Source organism: Armigeres subalbatus, chromosome 3, assembly GCF_024139115.2.
Source record: "Armigeres subalbatus isolate Guangzhou_Male chromosome 3, GZ_Asu_2, whole genome shotgun sequence".
NCBI lineage: Eukaryota > Metazoa > Arthropoda > Insecta > Diptera > Culicidae > Armigeres > Armigeres subalbatus.
Window position 1 is genome coordinate 375192967 of NC_085141.1, and position 13381 is coordinate 375206347.

At 38.5% G+C, this 13381-nt stretch overlaps 1 protein-coding gene across 5 annotated transcripts in view; it reads left to right on the plus strand.

Moving 5' to 3' along the window:
* LOC134226558 (sodium-dependent transporter bedraggled-like) overlaps window positions 1-13381 on the plus strand; it is an 822794-nt gene that overhangs the window by 3192 nt on the left and 806221 nt on the right. For 3 of the 5 annotated variants that reach the window (XM_062707408.1, XM_062707406.1, XM_062707410.1), the window contains exon 2: window positions 346-1150. The gene's annotated coding sequence lies outside the window, so the exon portion shown is untranslated. Of the gene's footprint in view, window positions 1-277; window positions 1151-13381 lie in introns of all 5 variants that reach the window. The other 2 variants (XM_062707407.1, XM_062707409.1) reach the window with 1 other exon arrangement.

Sequence of the window (13381 nt, forward strand, 5' to 3'; positions counted from 1 at the left end):
ATTCGTGATAGCAGTTGACTGGCAGCAGATGAAGTTACATTTTTTCCTCTTTGCAAGTCCCGTCCCAGATTGAAACTTTAGCACCCTGATCAAATTGACCCGCTACCAGCCCTGTCGTGTGGCACGGCCGCACCAAACCATCAGGCAGGCAGCACGAAAGCTTGAAACTGTATATAGTGAAGATTGCTGCGCCTGGATGGACCAACTAGGGCCGGCCGAACCCCGTTTAAGTAGGCCCGCAAGTTGTGTGTACTGATCCGCTAAGTGCCTCTCGCAGATTAATAATTCCCAAAAATTGCGGGCCGTGTCTTCGTGGTGAGTTAACCGAAAGAAAAAATCCGCCAGCTTGTAGGTTGTCATTGTGGTTGCGATCATCGAGCAACGGAACGCGATCTTTCAGAAAATAACAGAACCGAAAGAAATAAAGTACGATCAAGTAGTCTTCAGCAGAATAGTGAAACCGAAAGAGGCAATCGATCTTTAACGATCGCTTCGAGATTGAGCAGCTGGTTGGCCTGGAATATCAACGACCTTTCAGCCGCCGACGTCGTACCTATTCAGTGTGTGTTGGTTGGCTTCCTATGCCGCTGTACACATCGCGGTTGTGCTGTTGAAGTTGGGGTGCTTTGATTCGCCGAAGATCAGGTTTTTCCTGCTTCGCGGCAAGTGCGCGGTACTCTTCGGGATTGTGAAAACATACACAGAATACGGTCACCAAGTGGGATGATTGTTTTGTGCAGTGACAAAAAAGATCGTCGGAAAATTCGTTCGACAAGTGCAACAAAGTAGGCTTTCGTAACCAAAAGAAGTTAACCGAATCAACGAAGAAGCCGGGCTACTGTGTGTGGTGTGTGGTGACCGAATTCCGAATCGCGAGAGTGCGGAGAAAAAGTGCGATCACCAGTGAAAGATTAAAAGCGCTTACATCCCGTCTTAGAAGGGCACTTAGCCAGGCCTATAGGCCCCGGTTACTGTGATGAATCAGCGCCAGTCGAAAAGGAAATGAGTCGTCAGCGTTGTTGATGGCGCTTTTGCACGGATTTTCTCCGGTTGCAGCCAATTGAGGATCACCTTGCAGTAGCAGAGTATACGGCGAGAAAGACGACCACAGCGATTACTTGGCAGGTGAATCCGGAGCGGGAGTGAAATTGTGAGTTAATTTGCCGTTTTTTAGCCTCAATTTAAAATTCGATTTACTTTGGAATTCAGTGGGTATTTGGAGGAAGACAGGGTCGATTTATATGTGCATTAATTTGTAATATGTTTTTGACGATGTTTACTTTGTAGAGCACTCTGTTTGCAGCGATAAGCTTGCTGTAGCATTCGAATTTGGACAGAGATAAGTGTATTCTATTAATAGGTTGGAACTAGTTCATGTGCGCATAGTAAAGACAAGTTTTTGAGTTGAAAGTTGTATTGTATGAACGGAAGACAACGGTTTATGATTGTTTGCACGATCAGTTGTCAAAATAAATCATCATGTGGTAAAACACGATGAACGTTATCTGCCACAACATTTATGTATGTCAGACACAGTTTTAGAAAGGGTTGAGTAATCCTCGATTGAATTAGGGGAAATAACCAAATGTTGTACGGCTAAAATTGTTGCATATTGGCAATAATGGCACATCAAAATGCACAGACGTTCGACAATAGGCGAATATTTTTGTCGTTCAACGTTTGATGAATTGCCCAATTTCTATCATGTTTGCTGATTAAAAGAACTTTTTTCACCAATTGGCCATCTCTTTGTATTGTTTCAGCATATTTTTTGGTCATCTCTTTGCATTTTTGCCTTTCTCGTATACAAAGTATACGTAAAGGCTATATGTTCGCTCCAAAAACAAACTTTTTATAGGAGGCTCGGTGACCCATAGTGTTATATACCGATCGACTCAGCTCGACGAATCGAGGTGATGTCTGTTGTGTGTATGTGTGTGTGTGTGTGTATGTGTGTATATGTGCGCAAAAAGTTTAGCCCACTTTTCAGGCACTTAGCCTTAACCGATTTGCTCGCACACATCGACGCAGAATCCTGTCCCATTGTTTCCTATTGAAAATTGGCCGGATCGGACTATGGGCTCAGAAGTTATGGTCAAAATACTTTTTGTTTAGACAACAACGAGTGGAAAAGTCTAGCCCATTTTTCAGGCACTTACCTTAAACGGATTTGCTGGCAACAAGTTGCATTCGACGCAGAATCCTGTCCCATTGTTTCCTATTGAAAATTGACCCGATCGGACTATGGGCTTAGAAGTTATGGCCAAAATACTTTTTTTCATATAAAAGTACATTAAAAAGTATAGCTTATTATTTGACCACTTATCCTTAACTGATTTACTCACAACAAGTTGCGTTTGATGAAGAATCCTGTCCCATTGTTTCCTATTGAAAATTCGCCGGATCGGACTATGGGCTCATAAGTTATGGACAAAAACTTTTCATACCAAAAGTGCGTATAAATTACTAACTCGAAATAAACGAGAAAGGTACCATCACCGCTAGGTGGATTGATCTGGGTTTTTGTTCTATTTAAGGTCAACTTTCGCGAAGAAACTACACGTGTGAATGTCTGAATAAATGGCCTGATGTTGGTTCAAAATCAAGCAACCAAGACCAAACTTGAAACAGAACTTTTTCGGTTTTTTGTTTGAAATTTTAAAAATAATTGGAAAGGTATAAAATATGGATTATTTGGGAAAGTTGACTTCCCCATATGTACGTATATCGTCTCCACTTCAGCATCTTATGTTGTACAGGTAATCTTCGATATAACGTACCCCCGATATAACGTACACTCGATATAACGTCACTCGATATAGCGTACATTTTTCCCCGTTAAAAGTACACTTTGAAAAATAATTTTAATTTGGGTAGTTATTACAAAATAATTTACTAAATTGTTATGATCATTCATGTAGGGATGGCATTGTTGTATGGATTCTAATTTTATCAGCTAGAGGCATTAATTACTGTTTTCCCCACTTTGCACTATCCTCAGAATTCTCCCGAGGTATTGGATGATATTGAGTTAATGAGGTTTTAGGCATATTCTATGGACAAATGTCTAGTTGATATTAGTCAAAGTCAGAATTGATGGCGGGTTGTTTTCAGGTCTAAGTCAGCTTATGTTGAGTAAAGTAATGATATTGTAGATCCAGGCTTGAAATGTGTACCAGATTATTTTAAAATTAATCCTAGAGGAAATTCCTGGAGGAGCTCCCAAAATAATTTCTGGCGAATTTTGTAGAGGAATTCCCGTAGGAAATTCTAAAAGAGTTTCAAAAAGAATCTCCGAATTATTTCTTTTAAAAAATCTGATTGAATTTATGAATGGATTAAAAACTGACGAAACGATCGAAACGAACGAATTCGTAAAGTAATTTTTGGAAGAATATTTCAAAGAATATCCAATGGCATTTTTGAAGGAATTCCTAAAAGAATCTCCGAAGGAGTTTCCTGAATATATTTTCAAGCACAAAGGTATTAAGGAAGGAACTCGAAATAGAATTTGCGAAGAAATTCCTAGATTTCTACAGGAATTCCTTCGGAAATTCCTTCAGGAACTACTTCCAGAATTCCTTCTGGAATTGTTCCATCTGGATTTTCTCCTGGATTTCCTTCAAAAAGAGTTCTTTCGGAAAATGTACCAGTAATTTATTCTCAAATGGCTCCAAAAATTCCTTTGAAAATTACCCCAGGAATGTCTTCGGCAATTCCCGGAGGGATTTTTTCAAAAATCATCCAGAAATGTATCCAGTAATTCCTTCGAAAATTCTTCCTGGAATTCCTTCGGAATTTCCCTTAGCCATTAGGTCAATACTTTCACGTCGAATTCTTTCTTTAATTTTTTTCAAGAAAATCCTAAGACCTCCGGAAATTCCTCAAGAAACTTCTTGAGCAAAACTTTTAGAAATCATCCCAGGAATTTCTCAAAAAAATCTAGAATAAAAGAAACTCCTGGGGAATTTATAAACGAATTTGTAAGTTTTAGTTATGTAATGTGATGAGCGTTTCCGAGAAATTCTTGAAAATGTAGTCTAATGCGTTAATTGTTTGTGAATGGCAGGTAAAACTCGTCTCGAACGTTTTCCCAGTACTTTAGCAATTGCAGTAGATCAGGGCATGATTAGATTCCATCACCCTATAAGACCGCATCCAACCACTCACCATAGTCCTCCAACCCAACACCGGAGAGGCAGAAGTACCTTCGTTAAGTAGCCATTAAGGGGTGGCCTAATTGGGTCGATACTATGAGACGAGGTCAATGACCTGAAAAGGAGGTCATGACCCTGGGATGCGGTCACTATTCCAAAGTATTTTGAAGCGAACGGATGTTACAAAGTAACAAAGTTACCAAAGTTGGAAGTTGAAGAGTGAGCATGAGCATGAGCATGATTGACCGCCCACGGTTGCTACTCCGTTATTGCCAGGCCAGCTGTAATTACACAGAGAACCAATAGATGAAGTTTGGGACTAACATCTTCAATGTGTAAGAACTGGTGACCCAAAATAAGCAATACCAGCGCCGGCCGTGTCCGAATGCAGGTCAATTAAGGAATGGGTAGGAAAATGTTGACATGATACTCGCTTTGATAGAAGCCGACGAGTCATCTGCACTTCCACGAGAAATCACTGGGATGTTGGATATATGGGGTAGGTATTGTGGCAGGTTCGTTTTGGTAAACGGTATGCCGTGTATAGCGTGTAGTTTGATCAATTCAAACATAACCGAACGAACACTAATTATTTTGATTACCGACCGCACTAAGCAGAACAAAATTGTCGATGACCAGCCGATCTCTCTGCTAACCGCACAAAGCAGAACAACTTTTTCGATGACCGGCCGATCGTTCTGCTTACTGACGCGAACTGAATTTTCACTTTCTAATTAACCCGCACAAAGCAGAACAACATTTCGATGATCGGGCGATCGTTCTGCTAACCGCACAAAGCAGAACAAATTATGTAATGAGCGGCCGACCGTTCTGCCTGTTCTCGCGAACAATCTGCATATCTAATAAAAGCGCACTCTGATCTATTTTCTTACCAACCTAATAGGTATTTTCTACCAACAAAATGGAAAGCGAGGTAGAGAGTTGACAAAAGAGATATATTTGAAATATGCATTGAGAAGAAAGATTTGAATATAGGGGAATGAAAATGTTAGTGTGTGGTTATTGTTGCTACTAGAGATCGAGAATGCCTCTGCATCTCCACAATAACCATGGGAAGGAGGTTGTGTTAGTTGGGTGGGATAAACAGAAACTAATAGGAACGGATTTCTCAAAATACAACATACAACATTATTGGCATTCTGACTTATCGACCGCACACAGCAGAACAGAACATTTTGGTGATCGCGTGATCGTTCTGCGTACTAAATAAAACACGATAAGACGCGCACTAGTTTTAGATATTTTATTGTTTATCCATCGTAAGGGTAAACAATCAATCGCACAAAATGGGTGATTGCTTCTTTGAATGCGAGGAAAGTAGAAAAAGGGTAAGGCTTCAATAGTAAAGTTGATTTAAGTGTTGTTATAATATCCTCTTGAACTGGTTAACTTGACCGATTACTTGTGCTGCTCAGTAATCAAAACGATTTCTCCAGGATCATTGAGTACATAAAACGAAATGCACAATGGTTATTTGACTTGTACATAAATTACCACTATTCTGTTTTGTTTAACAGCAATTTTAAAGACATAAGTGCTTTTAACGCGGCGATTTATTGTTTAAGGACATACTACTAGTTTTACATTGACACTGACACTTTACACTGACAATTTTTTGCAAGTGAGTTATTCGACGATAAAACTATAAACAGAAGTTAGTGTATAATCTTATTAAAATATGTTTTGCTAAAAAGGAAGTTCGACTTGAATGGATTTGGTTGATTGGAAGATGCTCTCGTAAAACAGTGAAAAATTTAGAAGTAACTAGACGAGATTTATAAGAACGAGGAGATTGAAGTATTGAGAATGAGTCGTAAAAAAAGAAAAACGAAAGTGAAATCATTAGAATGAAATGGAAGAAATGAAGCAAAATTAAGCTTTTTTTTTAGGATGTTATGTTTTTATCGGTGCTAACAACAAAATCATCATCAAAGAGTAAATGGAAATAAGATTTGAAAATCATTTCAGCAAAGTAATATAAAAAAATAGAGATGGTTGTTAGGTGCTTGGTAGATTCGTAATAAAGATGTGTTAATATGAAGAGCGGTTTTATTTTCAATTACAGATAAAAGACCATAATTTTATCTTTACTGAAAGTTTGATACATTTAATATTTATTAATTTGAATATGTTTCGGGATAATATTCAGGCAATTTGATAAGGTCAAGAAGATTGGGAGAGTGGAATAGCAAGTTCCCTTAAATAATTTACTGCTGATTTAGATCTGCGAATGGCTTTTTACGCACCTAATGGAACACCGACTTTATTTGTATTAATTGAAATGTTCAGCATTTTGGGGTGATTTGCTTTGATCTCTAATATTGATCAGAGCAAAATCAAATCAAATGTTTGTATGGTACTTGGAGTATAATTGAATTTAAGAATTCAGGTATGTTAATGATTCTGAAATTTTGAAAAAGCAACATGTTCATAACATGGTAAAAGGGCCAGTGAAGCGACGAAAGAGAAAATCACACAATATTGTTTATAATCAATGCAGAAAGCATGAGAATTGAAATCAAAATCACAATGAGAGGGCAGTTATAGTGGATGGTCTTTTTCTCGGTCTCGTTTCCAAAATTCGATTCGAAATACTGACCACAGAAAACACCGTTAGGTTGTGTATATATCATGTCGTTTAAAAGCTCTAAGGTAAAAGAGGAAAATAAAAACTATCGGTAACTTCTCGGGAGAAATCTATGAATGGGTATACAAAAATATAATGTTGCCAAATATCACATAATTTCAGCACAATTGCAACAGTAAAATCATAGTGCGAACGTTTTCTGTTTTGGACGTTTTGGATACGTCCATTCAGTCAACGTTAATGCCATAACAGGAGCAGTAGCAGTAGCTGAAACCGGAACTTCTCCAAGAAAAAAGCGTTACACTTAACACGCACGCGATGCACACTAAAGAGCTGAGTAAATTTGTTATTAAAAGCCTAAGTTATTGTCCTTTTCAATTTTCAAATAGAAGAATCCGCATAAAAAAAGGGAACGAGCAACGTTCATCTTCTTACAAAGCAAACCAATAATGAATGAATAACAGCTTCATTGATGCAAAAATCAGCACAATGCAAAAAAAAACTTGAGTTTTTTTGGAGGTTTCGAAGGTACTTAAGAAGTAGAGTATAAAGCAAAGCAGTTAACTTCCGATCAGATCAGTCACCTTTTATTTCTCGCTTCCAATTATAGTTTTGCGCTATTGACACCCAACAACGGATAATATTTGACAGAAATACGCTGGCTATCGGTTTTAGCGTATTGCCATCGATGTATGCACATCGACATAAGAACTGTATGTATGATACAATGCATACAAAAATGGATTTTTCGAAAGTGATGAACGTCAGACTAAAATTTTGCAATTCGAAAATAGCAAAAATTGCTTTTTTCTTATATCTTATTAATAATGCTTCAATGCTAGCAAACGCAACATGTTCCATAGTACCTACATCAAATCAATACATTTTCGTAAAAAGCGGGATAACAATATATTGTGTATAATTGTGACGAGCAGCGGAAAAACGCCTGAAATGCTTTTGAAATAAATAGTGTCCAATCACTCCGGGAGATTTGAAACTCAATTATAGCATCTGGTAAAGCCTGTCCACGTTAAATTTCGAACACTGAGATAATGTACAAATGATTTTTAGCTACTTTATCAATTTGGACGAGAATTAAAACACGCTGAATGTATTACATACAGCGGAGAAATTCAGTTGTGTGTAAATTAGTCTTCTCCGTGGTTTGTGGAAATTTAAAAAAATCGCGTTGGATGATGGGTGTCCGAAATTTAACGTGGACAGGCTTTACTCACCCTTGTTGTGTTGTCCACTTCTTTCTCAATCATTTCCATAGCTCGTGCCCACGTTCTTACCTTATTTTGATGCCCTAGCATTACTCCGCTCCTATTCGTCTCGATCATAGCAGAGGCTCTACGAACAAGGATCACCAACACGATAGGGGTCATCAAAACGTCGAAATGGAAATCGGCGATAGAAAAATTGTACTCAAAAACTTCTCTATATTGGATCGCTGAAAAATTTGACTCAGGAAAAAAGTTACGTCCGATTTCACGCGTGGCACTCTTCGATCCTCCAAAGTTGGAAGTTGAAGAGTAGAGAGAAAGTATGTGGGACAAGAGAAGGCGTTGTGGACAACCCCACTGTCTTTGCGATCCGCCGTAATTCCCTGGTTCCGTAGTTGGCCTAATCCGGCATTGTTTCCGCTGCTAGTCGATCGTCCTGCTTAGAGTTGTAACGAAGCAAGAAGAGAGGAAGATCTCCAAGCCACCCCGGTGATACCACCGGTAAGCCCGCACAGCCTTAAAAGGAAGGAAGTAAGAAGAGGAAGCAAAGGACGGTCCAGTGCTGTGAGGAAGGCCAGGGCTCTAAAGACAGGTTAACTAGCTGGGATTTCTTTGAAAAATCCTCTGGAAACAACTTCGAAAATAAATCTAAAAATCATTTTTAAATTGCTCCTCAATGTTTCTTCGAAAAGAATGAATTTTAAGAATTACTTCAGAATCTACCTCATGAGTTCCTTCGGAATTCGAAACTTCTTCTTCGAATTCTTTAGGAAATTCTTCGAATCATTCATTTAGAAATATATTCACGAATTCCTTTCAAACATTATCCGGAAATACCTTCCGAAACTGCTTTAGAAAGATCTACGGAAAATATTTTGGCAATTCTTTCGGATATTCTTTCAAAAATTCCTGTGGGGATTCGTTCTAGAATTACTTTACAAATTCCTTCGGAAAATTATTAAGGTTTTGAGAAATTTTTTTTTCGCTTAGGAATTTCCTCGGAAGTTGCATTAGATTTTTTAAGGAATTTGTTTAGGAGTTCCCTCGGGAATCCACAGGAAATCCCTATGGAGATTCTTTCGAAAATACCTTAAGAAATTTCTTCAGAAATTCCTGTTAGCATCGAACTTAATTTCTAAATTAAAAAAAGACGTTAATAAAAATAAAATAAAAAATCGAGATTTTCTAAAAAAGTCCTCCAGAAATTCATACAGAACTTACTCCAGCAAATCTTTCAGATCTTTCTGCAGGCAATTAACTCTTTCAGAAATTTCTTCGGTAATTCTTCTGGAGTTTTCTACAGAATTTCTAAAATTTCTTTAAATATTTCTGAGGAAATTCCTTTAGGATGTTTTTCGGTAATACCAGCGGAAAATTCTTCGGAGAATTCTTTTGATTTTTTAGGCATTCCTTTGGGAAATAGTTTGGAAATGGAATTTCTTAGCAAATCCCATTAGGAAATCTTTGACTTCTTCGTTGAAAATTCTTAAAAAATTCCTTCAAACTTTCGTTGAAAATAACTCCAAGGAAGTATTAAAATTTCTGGAAGAATACATCCAACAAAATATCGGATAGAATCCAGGTATTTTGTATGATTTAATTGAAGAAAAGAATTCCCAAAGGAAACTCTGAAAAAAATATCAAAGGAATTCCCGATGAAAAGATCATAAAATGCTCCGGACTTTTATTCAGTAACTTCTCTAGAAATTCTATCGGAAATTTCGAATAAAATTGATTAAAATATCCGTGATATTAGTATTTTGTTCTGAATATTGCTGGCGTATATAATTAAATATCCATGACAATATTCAGTTTGGCGAGTCGCCACATCGTGCCCTAGTTTAAATCCACTAAAGATCGCGGATACTCAATAAATGATACAAACGGTGCAACGAAAAGCCAACCTTGTGTTTCCAGTGCCTCTTAGCCTTTTATTTCATGTACTCTATATTGAAATAAAATGACGAATACAATTCTTCGGATCATTTTTTATAGCAACGAACAAGTTTGTAGGAATTGTTCACAAGAAAAGCTGTTTCACACTGCTAGCTGAGCCTTATATAAAAACCATGATTAATCCACCTAGCGGTGATGGTGCCTTTCTCGTGCATTATAAAAATAGTATTTTGGCCATTACTCTGGCCAGTTTGCAATAGGAAAGAATGGTAGAGTATCTTGCGTCGAATGCAACTTGTTGCGAGGAAATCGGTTAAGGATAAGTACTCAAAAAATGAGTGACATTTTTTTTGGGTTGGTGCGCAAGGTTATAATCCTTTTCTTTTTAATCAAAAAAAATTCTAATAATATTTTTTTAATTATATTAATTTTAGGATCTTTAATTACTATTTCATCAAATTCCTGATTAAGACACACACACACACACACACACACACACAAAAGTGAGTTACGATGTTCGGTGCTGCAAGGACACGCAGCTAACCTCAAGGGTGCGTTGTGCACTGGCCCTACTGAAGCATTACTTTCTGGTTGTACCGAAGGGACTATGGGCTTAGCGGCAATGGAAACAGTTTAGCAGGTCAGGGATGTAGTCCTTCCTCCCTCGGTGATCCCTAACCCCGCACTTCCTGGACAACCCAGGATGTCTGTTGAGCAGATTCCCCCTCCATTGCTTAGGAAGAAAAAAAACACGCACACACACACATACACACAAACATCACCTCAATTCGTCGAGCTGAGTCGATCGGTATATAACACTATGGGTCTCCGGTCCTTCTATGAAAAGTTTGTTTTTGGAGCTATCATATAGCCTTTACGTATACTTAGTATACGAGAACGGTAAAAATAATATTCGTACAACATTTAAGTAGTCAGAAAAATATATTAAGCTCTTTTAGTGGAATGTATTCAACCGTCTAAGACGAATTAAGTACTGTCCATTTAATTCCACCAGTTAATTTTCGTTATCTTTGCAGATACGTATTTCGACCATTACTGTGTGGTCGTCTTCAGTGTCTCGTAATTGACTCGACTTGAGAAAACAATCGCAGCTTATGTTATTTACACTACACTAGATACCTAATCTAATCTTATTTGCCTACTTTATTTACCCATACAGTAAATTACTTTATAAGGAAAAAAAAAACTTGATTAAAGGCCTTTTCAAAAAGAAAAACAAAATGACACGACAAAATGCTCATTTTTGCTAAGGAGGGTGTTCATTTAGTAATTTAGTGCTCCTAACTCCGGTAGGATTTTGTAAAGAACATATGCGTATGAAAAAAGTTCGCGAATACATACGCCTTATCATGATGTAATTCACCGATCATGATGTAATTCAAAACTTTTTGATTGAAATTATTTTAGAAATATCAACTTTTTATAAAAAAAAATCTGTTTATTAACAATTAAGAATACATACCCAAAAACTAGTGTGGGGGTGAATGAATTGGTCGGATTTAAAAAATCTAAAATTGCTTGATAGATTCAATTTTTTTTTTAACTCGGAATTATTTGGCCACCCATTTTTTATTAGCTTTAATAATCAAGTCTGCCATTTAGAAATTATAGTTCATTAAAATTTCTGGATATCTAATATGGGACCATGGTTGTATTGGATTTTCAAAATTTGCTTTAGAATAACACGTCGAGTTCAAAATCTCAAAAACTTCATTTTTGCAATTCCTGATCATTATACCTGGTTTACAGTTCGTCTTTGAGTGATAAAACGGCCTACTTTTCCATACCAACGAAATGGGTGCTGTAATGAATATTATACAACTCAAATGAGTTGCATAAAAAACATTATAGCACTAATTTGGGTGCTTTAATGAAAAACCAACATCAGAACAGTAGTTACATGATTACATTTTGCTGAATTAGCTTGGGTAAGCGCTAAAATCGTGCATTCTCTGCGCCCCATAATAAATGTAATAGTTTGATGAATATGACATCAAAATTTTCCAAAAGCAATTTCATCTATCGCTTAATGGCTCGTCGAGCTATGCAATTTGGCACGATAACATAGATTTGATTGTACTATGCAGCAACACAATTTATTGGGAAGAATTATCATGTCAAAAACTCGATTTTTCAGCACTCGTAGTATTTATCCAACGAGGCTTGCTGACTCCGTACAACTCGTGCTAAAAAAATCATCTTTTGCCAGAGGCGTTGCGTCCGCATGTGCAACCTGTGCACTGCACATGTGGCAATTTTATCCTCAACATTCAAACTCTCGATAGATTTCTTGTCTTTCTAATCCAAACATACATTTAAATTATGTGCATTTGATAGATGTTTCAAGCAAACTTGACTATAAGATTCATAAACGGAAAATACGCATGATTTTTTTTTGGGGTTAGATCAAGCAAAAAAGCCTGCTTCGAGGGCCTGTGTCAAAGTGCCAACGCGAATCCATGGGGTGACGCCTATAGATTCGTAATGGCCAAGGCACGTGGGGCGATGGCTCTTACAGAGCGGTCTCCAGAGATGCTGGAGAGGATCATCGCGGGGGCTCTTCCCACGTCACGACCCAATTCCCTGGCCTCCCTTTGTGGAGCTGCCAGGGGACAGGGTAACCGACGAGGAAGAGTAACTGTGGCGGAACTTGCGGGATGGCACAGTCCCATAGTGTGGTAAGGCGCCAGGACTGGATGGTATTCCGAACCTGCCCATCAAAGCAGCCGTTGCTGAGGCTCCGAGATGTTCAGATCTGTCATGCAGAGATGCCTGGACGAGGGAGTCTTCCTGAAGCATAGAAAAGGCGGAGCTTGGTCCTATTGCCAAAGGCGGGAAAACCACCAGGGGATCCGTCGGCATATAGACCAATATGCCTGCTTGATACGGCAGGAAGGTGCTCGAGAAGATCATCCTCAACAGGTTGTTGATACGCACGGAATTTGACTTCCGAAAGGGTAAGTCGACCGTAGACGCTATCTTCTCGATTGCCAAATCCGCGGAGATAGCTATCCAGTGTAAGAGGATGGGAGTTTGCTATTGTGCAGTAGTGACTCTCGACGTGAGGAATGACTTCAATAGCCAGTTGGGGAGCTATTGCAGATGCGCTCCTGCGTCTTGCAATGCCCGAGTACCTGTACAAGATTCTCGGAAGCTACTTCCAGAATCGAGTACTGGTATACGACACGGAGGCGGGTCGGAAGTGCGTTGACATAACCTCAGGGGTTCCGCAAGGTTCCATACTGGGTCCGGTGTTATGAAACGTCATGTACGACGGTGTCTTGAGGTTGAAGTTCCCGGTGGGCGTGGTAATCGTCGGCTTCGCTGACGATATTACGCTGGAGGTCTACGGCGAATCGATCGAAGAGGTGGAGTTGACTGCAGCCCACTCGATCGCAATTGTGGAGGAGTGGATGAGTTCCAGGAAGTAAGAACTGGCTCACCACAAGACTGAGGTGGTTGTTATTAACAAC